Raw genomic sequence first — 11068 nt, forward strand, 5'->3', positions numbered from 1 at the left:
ATAGTTCAACATTAGGAAAACAACCAGACTAAAAAGTAAAACATTCAAGATCACATGATCTTATTTATACCTCCAGAAAAAAGCTTTTGACAAATTACAAGGCTTTCATGCTAAAAAAATTGACAACTTTACCTCGTTTCTAAAGGGAAAATAGGTTACTTATTCATTGTCCTTGAAGGAGAAACGTGGAGTGGCAGATCAGCTTTGACATGGGGCTTGAGAAATAATGAAGAATCCAAGACAATTCCAAGGTTGTCAGTCTGAGGAGCTGGGAAGATGGAGTTGAACCCTAGCGTAATAGGGAAAGTAGGAAGAGAAGTGTTTAGGGGAAAAGATAATGAGTTCTGTTTTGGAAACATTGAGTTTAAGATGTCTACTGGACATCCAGTTTGAGATACTTGAAAGTCAGTTGAAGATGTCAGATTGGAGGTCAGCAAAAAGACTGGGATAGAAATGGTAGATTTGAGAATCATCAGTATAAAGTTGGTAATTAATCCATGGGAGCTGATGAGATCACCAAGTGAAGTAGTATAGAGAGAAACCAAGTGAAGTAATATAGGAAGAGAAGAAAAGGGGGCCCAGGACATAACCCTAAGTGAGACCTATGAAAAAGGAGCCAGGAAAGGAAAAACAGAAGGAGCAATCAGATAGGAGGGCAACCAGAGAGTTGTGTCCTGAAAACCTAGAGAGAAGAGAGTATCAAGGAGAAGACAAGATTAACAATACCAAAGGCTGCAGAGAGATCAAGGAGAATGAGGATTGAGAAAAGGCCATTGGATGTGGCAAATAAGATATCATTGCTAACTTTAGATGCAGCAATTTCAGTGGAATGATGGGTTCAGAAGCCAGATTTTAAGGAATTAAGAACAGAATGAAAGGGGAGAAAGTAGAGGCACCTATGGCAGAAGGTGTTTTCAAGGAGTTTAGCTGCAAAGGTGAGAATAGATGCTGCACAATAGCAGAGATGAAAATATTTAGTATGGGGTTTTCAGGATAAGGCATACATGAGCATAATATGTAGGCAGTAGAAAATGAGCCAGTAATGAGGGAGATATTGGGGGAAAATGTGAGAATAGGGATAACAGAAGGGGGAACCTATTGAAGAAGATTGGAAAGAAATAAATCACATGAACAAGTACAAGGATTACCTTTTGTATGGAACAAGACCATTTCATTGCATTAAACAGGGGAGAAGGAAGAGAAAGTAGCAGAAAGCACGTGAGTGATAGATGAGGAAGAAGGGATAAGAGGGAGTTCATGGTAAATAACCTCAATTTATTTCTGTGAAATAATGCAAGGTTCTCAGCTGAAAGAGGGTAGATGTACAACTTGTGTAACCTATATCTGATTTCTTATCACCTTAGGGAGTGGAGATAAAATTTGGACCTCAAAACTTTCAATAAAATGTTTATTTAAAAAAACATTATTTTTAAATGAAAGAGAAGGGGGCAGCTAGGTGGCGCAGTGGATAAAGCACTGGCCCTGGATTCAGGAGGACCTGAATTCAAATACAGCCCTCAGACACTTGACACTTACTAGCTACATGACCCTGGGCAAGTCACTTAATCCTCATTGTCCTGCAAAAGAAAATAAATAAATGAAGAAAAATGGAAGAAAAGGTAGAGAAAGAATCAAGGGAGATTTAAAAAGTAATGAAAAGTTTTGGAAGAGTAGCCATGGAGGGTGGGATAATAAATGAGATATATAGAAGAATTGCCTAGCAGCATTGATGACCCAGTTCAGGTTATATAAATATATTTGTAGTAGACAAAATGGTTGCAAAATTTGCTCTGCCTTCATTCAGCAGCACACATGTAGGCAAGAAGATGACGAATAGTAAAAGTGATCCAAGGCTGAGGCAAGCTGGTGTTGTGAGTGAAATTCTACACAGGTAGACTGAGGCATATTTTCTCTGAACAAGATAACATATGACTAACGTGCCAAGAGATTGGGTCAGTGACTCTGCCTCAATTTAAGACAAAGACCCTGAGGTGTACATTTAGCTCTTTTTGATAAGATTCAAAGAAAACAAAATGGGGTAGGTGAGGAAATTATACAATTGCTTACAGGGTTTGCAATTGCTTATAGGTTGGGGATGAGGGCGATGTGGTTGGTTACATTCAAGAAAGTAGGCTTTACACACATGTGAAATAGGACCACCCCTCTTTGTCTTAGATTAATTTCTAATGGATTTGTGGGACCCAGCCACATCCCAGAATTATTGACAGAGGGCCAGGGATAGTAGACTCACTGAGAATGAGGTAAGACTCCTTTTTAATGATCAAGAATAAGGCTAAGATGGGACAAGGCCAGCTTGTCTACTCTCATGAATAGCAAGTAGATGTTATGGAGTTTCTCAGCACCTGGAGTTATGCAGGATAACAACCTTCCTTACCATAAAGTTATTTTTTGCAGGTGGTGCTGAGAAAATAATTAACTTAGAATTAGAATGTTTCATGAAAGTACTGAACCTCTAAAGTGAGCTCAGAGTTTTTCTTTAAAAGATATTGAGGGGCAGCTAGGTGGCACAGTGGATAAAGCACTGGGCCAGGATTCAGGAGGACCTGAGTTCAAATCTGTCTTCAGACACATGACAATAGCTGTGTGGCCCTGAGCAAGTCATTTAATCCTCATTGCCCTGCAAAAAAAAAAAAAAAGTTATTGATAGAGAAACAACTATTGACATCCGACTCAGAGAGGAAGACTGAACTTTTAAACTCATGAGCTTCTTTAGTCTGAGAGAGAGAAAAAAAGTTTAGGATTTTTATATCAACTATAGAATAGTTATAGAATAGTATAAAATACCAAATGAATTTTAATTTCACACTGTTCTGAATTGATGATATGATAATGGGGGTGGGGGTGGGAGTGGAGATTCAAAAGTTGGAGGACAAGGCAGCTAGGTGGTGTAGTGGATAGAGCACTGGCCCTTGATTCAGGAGGACCTGGGTTCAAATGCAGCCTCAGACACTTAACAATTATTAGTTGTGTAGCCCTGGGCTACACTTAACCCCAATTGCCTCACACACACACACAAAAAAAAAAGTGGAGGACATTGGAGAGTTGAATTGGTTCACCAAGTAGTTAAGATGAGAAGAAAATTTATGTTCCCATTACCATAAATGGCCTAGGAAAGATTTAAAGGGTCAAGAGGTTGGAGGTCTTGGTGTGGGTGAAGAGTAGTTCCATAAGAAAAGACAGTGTGGCAGATAAGTGGTGCAGTGGATAAAGCACTGGCCCTGGATTCAGGACCCGAGTTCAAATCTGGCCTCAAACACTTGACACTTACTAGCTGTGTGACCCTGGGCAAGTCACTTAACCCTCATTGCCCTGCAAAAAAAGAAAAAAAGACAGAAATTTCAGAAACCTTAAACGTGACAGTGGTACATTTGCGGGTGATGGAAAGATCAAGAGTATGATTATTTTTTGTATGTGACAGGTGGGGTGGAGTAGTTGATCATGGGAGGTGAGTAGGTTGAGGAACTGACTGGTTAGGGTATTGGAAAAAGAATCAATATGTATGCCAAAGTATCCCCTAGTATTAGAGCAGGAGTTGGGAAAGAGAGAAAAATTGTAAGCCATGTCCTGAACTCATCAAGGAAGGAAGAGGACTGAGCTGGCAGTTCTGTAGACAAGGACTTTACCATTGATTGGATGGTAGAAATGAATAGCATGAACTTGAAATAAAGAGATGTTACTGAGTCAAGAAGGAAAGGAGAAAACATGAAAGTGACAATGGGTGAGTTTGGCAACTCTCCCACCTCAGCCAGAGCAAGTGCAAGAGAATGAGTGAAGGAAAGAGAAAGGGTGGCCAGGGAGGCTGTGTTATCAGGGGAAACCCAGGTTTCAATAAGAGCTAGTAGATGCAAGGAATGGGAGAGGGATGGTTTGAAGATGAAGGGAAGTCCGTTGACCATCGAACAGGTGTTCCAGAGGGCACAGAAGAAAGGCTGGGTGAATTTAGCATGAACCTTTGGGGTGGGGGTATGGAGGAAGATGGGAATGAGGAATAAGGTGGTGGAGGTGTGGAATGGGGTTTGGATGATGATGCTCAGGACTTCAGAGTCATTGTGATGTGAAAGGTATGAACAGGTGTGAGAATGATCATCACTGAGTAGAGGGCCTCTAGCCACAAAAGACAGGATATTGGAGGCATGAAGTAAAAGGGAGGGTTACTCTTCTTTACACTGGAGGTTCTCCACATCCCATTTGGGAAATTGGGCTGGCAGCAGAAGGTAGAAGGTAGAATGTGCCTTCTCCTTGTACAGATGGAAGTAGTTACTTTGGGGCAGATGAAAAATGCCCAGCCTGGCCTTTGCCCAAAGGAACACATTGTGTCCAGCAGGTCTTTGCCCAGGGCCCTGAGGTCTTACCCAAGGAAGCTAACTGTGAGCTGGCAGCAGGAAATGGTGGAAGCTTCTGTGCAGACTAAAGGCATCCACCTTGGTCCCCAGAACCTAAGAATGGCCCCCAGCAGATCTTCTCACCCACAAAAGCTAGCTATGAAGCAGCAGCATGAATTGGTAGACTGTCTGTACAGATGGAAGAAACCCCTCCTAGAACCTAGCAGCTTTTCCTCGAGGGAACACACTGTGTCCGGTGGGAAATAGAAGTATTAAGTCACTAACACATCTGCAATCTGAGTTCTCCTCACCTGAACTAGCTGGGCACCTAAGAATTTTTAGTAGTTTCTATATTTGACAGTATTTCTCTATTTCTTTTCTGGTTTTCTTAGTGTGTAACTGTGCGTAATATATTCTGGTTCTTCTTGTTTCTTCTCATTTTGCTATGATTTTACCTTATTCATTTGCTATTTTAATTATTTGATTTTCTCCTTTTCTTAATAACATTACCTAGGGGTTTATATATTTTTAGTCTTTTCAATGAAGCAGATCCTATTTCTATAGGATTCATGTTGCCAATTTATCTATTTTCCCTCTAAATTTTAGTATTTCCTCTTTTTTTAAGTTTGTTTCTTTACTTGTTGGTTTTCCATTTTTATGAGATATTTTATTTTTTCCGCTACATGTAAAGATAGTTCTCAACTTTTGTTTATACATGCTTTACAATTTCAGATTTTTCTCCCTCCCCTCCCTCCCCCCTCCCCTAGACAGCAGGTAATCTGATATAGGTTATATCTATATATCTCTATACATATACATATACATATATATACACACATATATATACACATAATAACATTAATCCTATTTCTGCATTAATCCTGTTACAAGAGAAAGAATCAGAGCAGTGATGCAAAAACCTCAAAATAGAAAAAAAAAAACAGCACCCAAAACAAAAGAAATAATATGGTTCAATCAGCATCTATACTCCACAGTTCTTTCTTTCTTTTTTTTTCTTGGATTTGAAGATCCTCTTCTATCATGAGTTCCCTGGAACTCTTCTGTACCATTGCATTGGTGAGAAGAATATAGTCCATCACAGTAGGTCAACACTCAATGTTGATGATACTGTGTACAATGTTCTCCTGGTTCTGCTCATCTCACTCATCATCAGCTCACGTAAGACCCTCCAGGTTTCTCTGAACTCTTCCTGCTCATCATTTCTTACAGCACAATAGTATTCCATTGTATTTATATACCACAACTTGTCCAGCCATTCCCCAATTGATGGGCACCCCCTCAACTTCCAAATTCCTTGCTACCACGTAAAGAGCAGCTATAAATATTTTTGTACATGTGGGTCCCTTTCCCCCTTCCATGATTTCTTTGGGCAAAAGACCTAAAAGTGGGATTGCTGGGTCAAAGGGTATGCACAGCTTTATCGCCCTTTGGGCATAATTCCAAATTGCTCTCCAGAATGGTTGGATCAGCTCACAGCTCCACCAACAATGCATTAGTGTTCCAATTTTCCCACAGCCTCTCCAACATTTATTATCTTCCTTTTTTGTCATTTTAGCCAATCTGATAGGTGTCAGGTGGCACCTCAGAGTTGTTTTAATTTGCATCTCTCTAATCATTAGAGATTTAGAGCATTTTTTCATATGGGAATAGATAGCTTTGGTTTCTTCATCAGAAAACTGCCTGTTCATATCCTTTGACCATTTCTCAATTGGGGAATGACTTGGATTCTTATAAATTTGATTTAATTCCCTATATATTTTAGAGATGAGGCCTTTATCAGAAGCACTGGCCTCAAAAATTGTTTCCCAGCTTTCTGTCTCCCTTCCAATTTTGGATGCATTGCTTCTGTGGTTTTCCATTTTTAAATACATTTCCAATTCACTAATCCTCTTTCTCTATTTTGATCATGGATGTTTGTAAAAATAGGATTTTCCCACTAAGGATTGTTTTCTGTTAGACAAATGATCCTGAGGTTGTCTCTACATATACTTTCTTCAAAAAACACTGTGTTTTGCTTGCGTATAGAGCATATTTCTTTTCATACTATTGTCATTTTCTTCTCTTTTATATATCTGCATTCTCAATCTATTGTTCTCTCTGTTTCTTTGAGGTTTAACATTCTAAATTGTAGTGTTTTCTAGTCTCACTGTTATTTTTGCTATGGAGGCCATAAATTCTGCTCACATTTTGTTCAACATTTGCAAATTTCACAGGGTCCTTTGTCTCAGCAAATTTTGTATCATTTTCCATTATTTTTCAATATTTACTCATAAATGCCTGGACTCATTTGCTAGATTTGAAGGACATTATTTTCTTCTGTAGATACTGTTTTTCCTATTGATTTTATCTGTTTACATTCAAGATCTTTTGAGTTTTCTTCTTAAATCTTTAATTCTAGTCTCTTTCCTCTATATTTTCCCTATCAATTCTCTTTCTGAGTCCCTCCTTTTTACCGTGATTTCCTTTGGGGTTGGATTTCAAAGTGTCTAAAATTCATCCCATTCTTAGCAATTCATGGTCAAGCAACCTAGGTATGTGTCCCAACTGACTTTTGGATGGTCAGATAAGACCCCAGCTAGATGCTGGGCTCCTTCTTTCAGGTTTAGTGGAACACTATAAAATCCCACCATGCAAATAGTAGCCTGTCCTTTTCCTTCTGGTCCTTAGTTCTTTGGCTTTAAACCAACCTTTTGGAGCTTTACACTGCTGCTGCTAAAGGGCTGTCCCGGTCAGATTCAGGCTCTACAAGTATGACAGATTTATTAGACCAGGTGGAATTTTGCTGGAACTTCAAGATTGTCCAGCATTACCCCAACACAGTTGGTGAAATGGAGCTGTTAGACCAGCTCTGGCTCTGCTGGAGCTCCACAGATGTCTTCCCCAGCACTAGAATTTCAGAATTTTGCAGTGCTAGTACTACAAACATATCTCTCCCCCTACCCCCACCCCCAACCACCCTGCCAAAGAGGTTTTTGTTTCTGAGGCCCTGTGGCCACTTGGTTGGTTGTCACACTACAAGAAAATTCTGAAAGCTGGATTCAGGGTCTCCAAGGTGCTGAAAAGAGGGATGGGCTCCAGGGTTGTGGTATTGGATTTTGTTTTAAGCCTGAGTCATGCCTTTGGATGTGCTATTACAGCTTCACTGCTGCTAACATGGGAAGTAGGGGAGAGCTGAATGCGATCAGGGTCACTAAGTGTCAGTTCATGGGCTGGGGAGGAAGAAGAGCAGGTAACCTTTTATGGATTCTGGGTGTCCTAGACCATGAAAGCAGCTGAAATTACTTTATCTTTCCTTCTTAATTTCTGTTTTAGAGACTTCTGAGAAGTCCTGGAGATCAGAGAAAATGTCTAGTCTACCATCCTATTGCTCATATCTTCTCTCACTCTTCTATTAACTCTATAGGCTGACTTCCAACCTCATTATTCAGTTAACATTCCTCTCACCACAATTTCTAGTGATCTATTACTCACAAAATAGAATAAACATCTCAATGTTTAACCTTCTTTGCTTCTTCACATCCTTTGACAATGAAGGGCTCTATTTTCCTTGATACTTTCTTCTCTCTAGGTTCAAGGTACTCCTCACTGCTGATTCTCCTCCTACCTATCTGGCCATTCCTTCTGAGTCTCCTTTGCTGGATCTTCATACAGGTCAGGTCATCTGACTCTGAGTATCTCACAGGAACTCATCAGTTCCCCTAGATTCAATTATCATCTCTATGGTGATGATTCTCAAAAATGTACTTAAGGAGCCCTAACCTCTCCGCTGACCTGGAGGTCTCGCATTTCAAGTGCCTAATATCTATAATGTATTGTCCAGCAGAAATCTTAAACTCAACACATCCAACACTGAACTCATTATCTTCCTCTCCCAAACAACTTCATCTTTGCCAGACGTCCCTATTGTTGTTAAGAGTGCCAATATTTCCCTAGTCACCTAGACTTGACTCTACTATCTTTTACCCCCTCAGATTCAATCTGTTGCAAAGGCCTCTGGATTTCATGTTTGCCACATTTCTCATTTCTGATAAAGTTACCACCCTGGTTCAGAATCTCTTTTCCTCATACCCAGACTAATACAGTAGACTGGTGATTGGATTGTCTCTTGACATGAGGTAATTCTCTTCTACGTTGCTAAGTGATCTTCCAAAAGTTCACATCTTCATTTGTCCGTTTTCCCCCACCCCCCCATCTAATCAATACACTCCAGTCACTCATTATCCTCAGTAAGATCAATAACAAAATGCTTTGGTGGTCACAATCATTCAGCACCTGAAACCCTTACTTTTCAGTCTTTTTACACCATATTCTTCCCCATATATATTCTTCAATCCCATGACAGTTCTCTCTGCTGTTCCTAAAGAAAAAGAAAAAAAAAAAGGTACTTCACCTCTCTGCTCCAGGCATTTTTACTGACTGTATCTCATGCCTAGAATGCTCTCCCTGTTCATCTCTGTCTCCTAGGTTTCCTACCTTGCTTCGAGTCTCAGCTAAAATCCCACCTTCTACAGGAAGCCTTTCCCTATCTCTTAACTGTAGTGCTTTTCATGTGTTATTTCTAATCTACCTTCTGTATCATTTATTGAGACACAGTGATTTGCATATTGCCTCCCCATCAGATTGTGAACTCTTCCATGTCAATAATGTCTTTTGCCTTTCTTTAAAGCCTCAGTACTTGGGACACTAGCTGACAATGAGTAAGTACTTAATAAAGGTATACTAACTGACTCTTCCTAAAATAAAGTAGCTCATATTCTCTTGTTCATCTAATCATTCTTCTCACTCCTCAGTCCCTTTTTGCCCCTTCTCTGTGACTATTGCAATGGCCTAGCTGCAGCTTTCTTCCTATTCCTTTTCCTTTCCTTTTGCAAGCTCACACTTTCTACACAGACAAGTTCTACACATAGAGCTCCAGTCCAGGCTGCATTCTTGAAAACCAGGGCCACACATCCACACTTAAATCCTTGGATTTCCCACTAGTTCCTTAAGCCACATATGTCTAAAACGGACCCTTATTTCCTCCTCATTGAGATGTCACTGTTGCTCTCTTGGAACAGAGAGTTCCCATTCTCTTTATGTTGCTATAATCTTGGATTCTACACTCCCTTCCTCATTCATAGCCAAACAACCGTGGCCTAGAGACACTTTGTTCAGCTTTTATACCTATTACTTCACTCTTCCCTCTGCTACTTTTTTGGGTCATGCTCTTATGAGAAGCTCTTGGACTATCATCATAGCCACCTGTTTAGGACTTGTCTCCTGACCCCACATAACTGCTATGCAACTGCTACCTGTCTTTCAAAGCCCAAACAAAACTCCCAATACCCCAGGAAGTCTGGAATACTCTGTTCTCGTGACCTTAACTATCTAATTGGCAAGAACGTTCATCCATGAAGTTCAAGGAACAATCTCATTTTCACACTTGAATGTACTTGCATCTTATAACTCTTAAGAGGAATCCTCTCCATTTGTCAGACTAGGATCTCCTTGAGGGCCAAAGTTATATTTTTGGTAGTTATGTAGATTTCTACAGCATGGACAACCACTAGTAGCTCAGGTGAAAAGATTAATGTTGGAAGGTGAGAGTGGTGCAGATATAGGTGCCTGTTCAATAAGAAGGAAAGAGGAGGGGCAGCTAGGTGGCACAGTGGATAGAGCACTGGCCCTGGATTCAGGAGGATCCGAGTTCAAATCTGGCCTCAGACGCTGAACAGTTATTAGCTGTGTGACCCTGGGCAAATCACTTAACCCCAACTGCCTCACCAAAAAAAAAAAAAGGAAAGAAAGAAAGAAAAAGAGAGAGAGGGAAGAGCCTAGAAGTTTAGAGTCCATGAGGCAAATGTCTAGAACAGGTCAATTGCAGATGAACAGCAACAGCAACAATGAAAGGGGAAAGACAGAGCCCAGCATTAGCTCAGAGTATCATTACACATGGTGCTCTCTCCAAAAATGGCTTGTCAACTAAATACTGATGACTATTAGAAAAACAGATACTGTGGTTGCATGGAGTGGGTTGAATGGTACTGGGAGGGTAGGCTTGAGCTGGTAAACCCCTAAGACTCATTCATAGCTTTCTGACCTTTCCCTTTCACAGGTATTGTCAATTCTGTGTTTGGGTCCCAGGTCTCCTGACCCCAGCTATGTACTCCCTGACCTTCCTAAGTGCTCAGCAACTGGTCCAAGATGAGGATGCCATTTGTGAAGACTTGGCATGTATACCCTGGGTCGTGTATGATATCCTGTTCAGGGTGGCTTTCAAAGGCAATAAGAAAAAACTGCTTTGTGAGCTGGTGAAGACATGGCCTTACTCACAACTTAAGTTCCAGAAGCTGATGCAGGCATGTGGGTGCTGTTCCCAGACTCCCTCTAGGGACTGTGAAGAATGTCAGTGGCCTTTCAAGCATAAGTTGAACAAAAATAAAATTGGTGCCATCCTCTTGGGAGTGTTGAGCTATATAAGGAAAGTAGTCCATGATGATTCACAGCAGCTCCCATACAGGTTTGTGATTAAGGTACATGGGAAGGTTTTACCCCACTCTGGGAAGTAGACTCTTCTGGATTCATTTCAGCTGACATTTGCCAAGGATCCCACTATATGCAAGAATACTAGAGTAGGAATTCAAAGGGAGAATGGAGAGAGCACATATTGAAGTTACTTAATAGAAAGCAATCTCAGGACAGGAAGAACACTGATAACTAGGGCA

The sequence above is a fragment of the Dromiciops gliroides genome, chromosome 1, assembly GCF_019393635.1.
Source record: "Dromiciops gliroides isolate mDroGli1 chromosome 1, mDroGli1.pri, whole genome shotgun sequence".
NCBI lineage: Eukaryota > Metazoa > Chordata > Mammalia > Microbiotheria > Microbiotheriidae > Dromiciops > Dromiciops gliroides.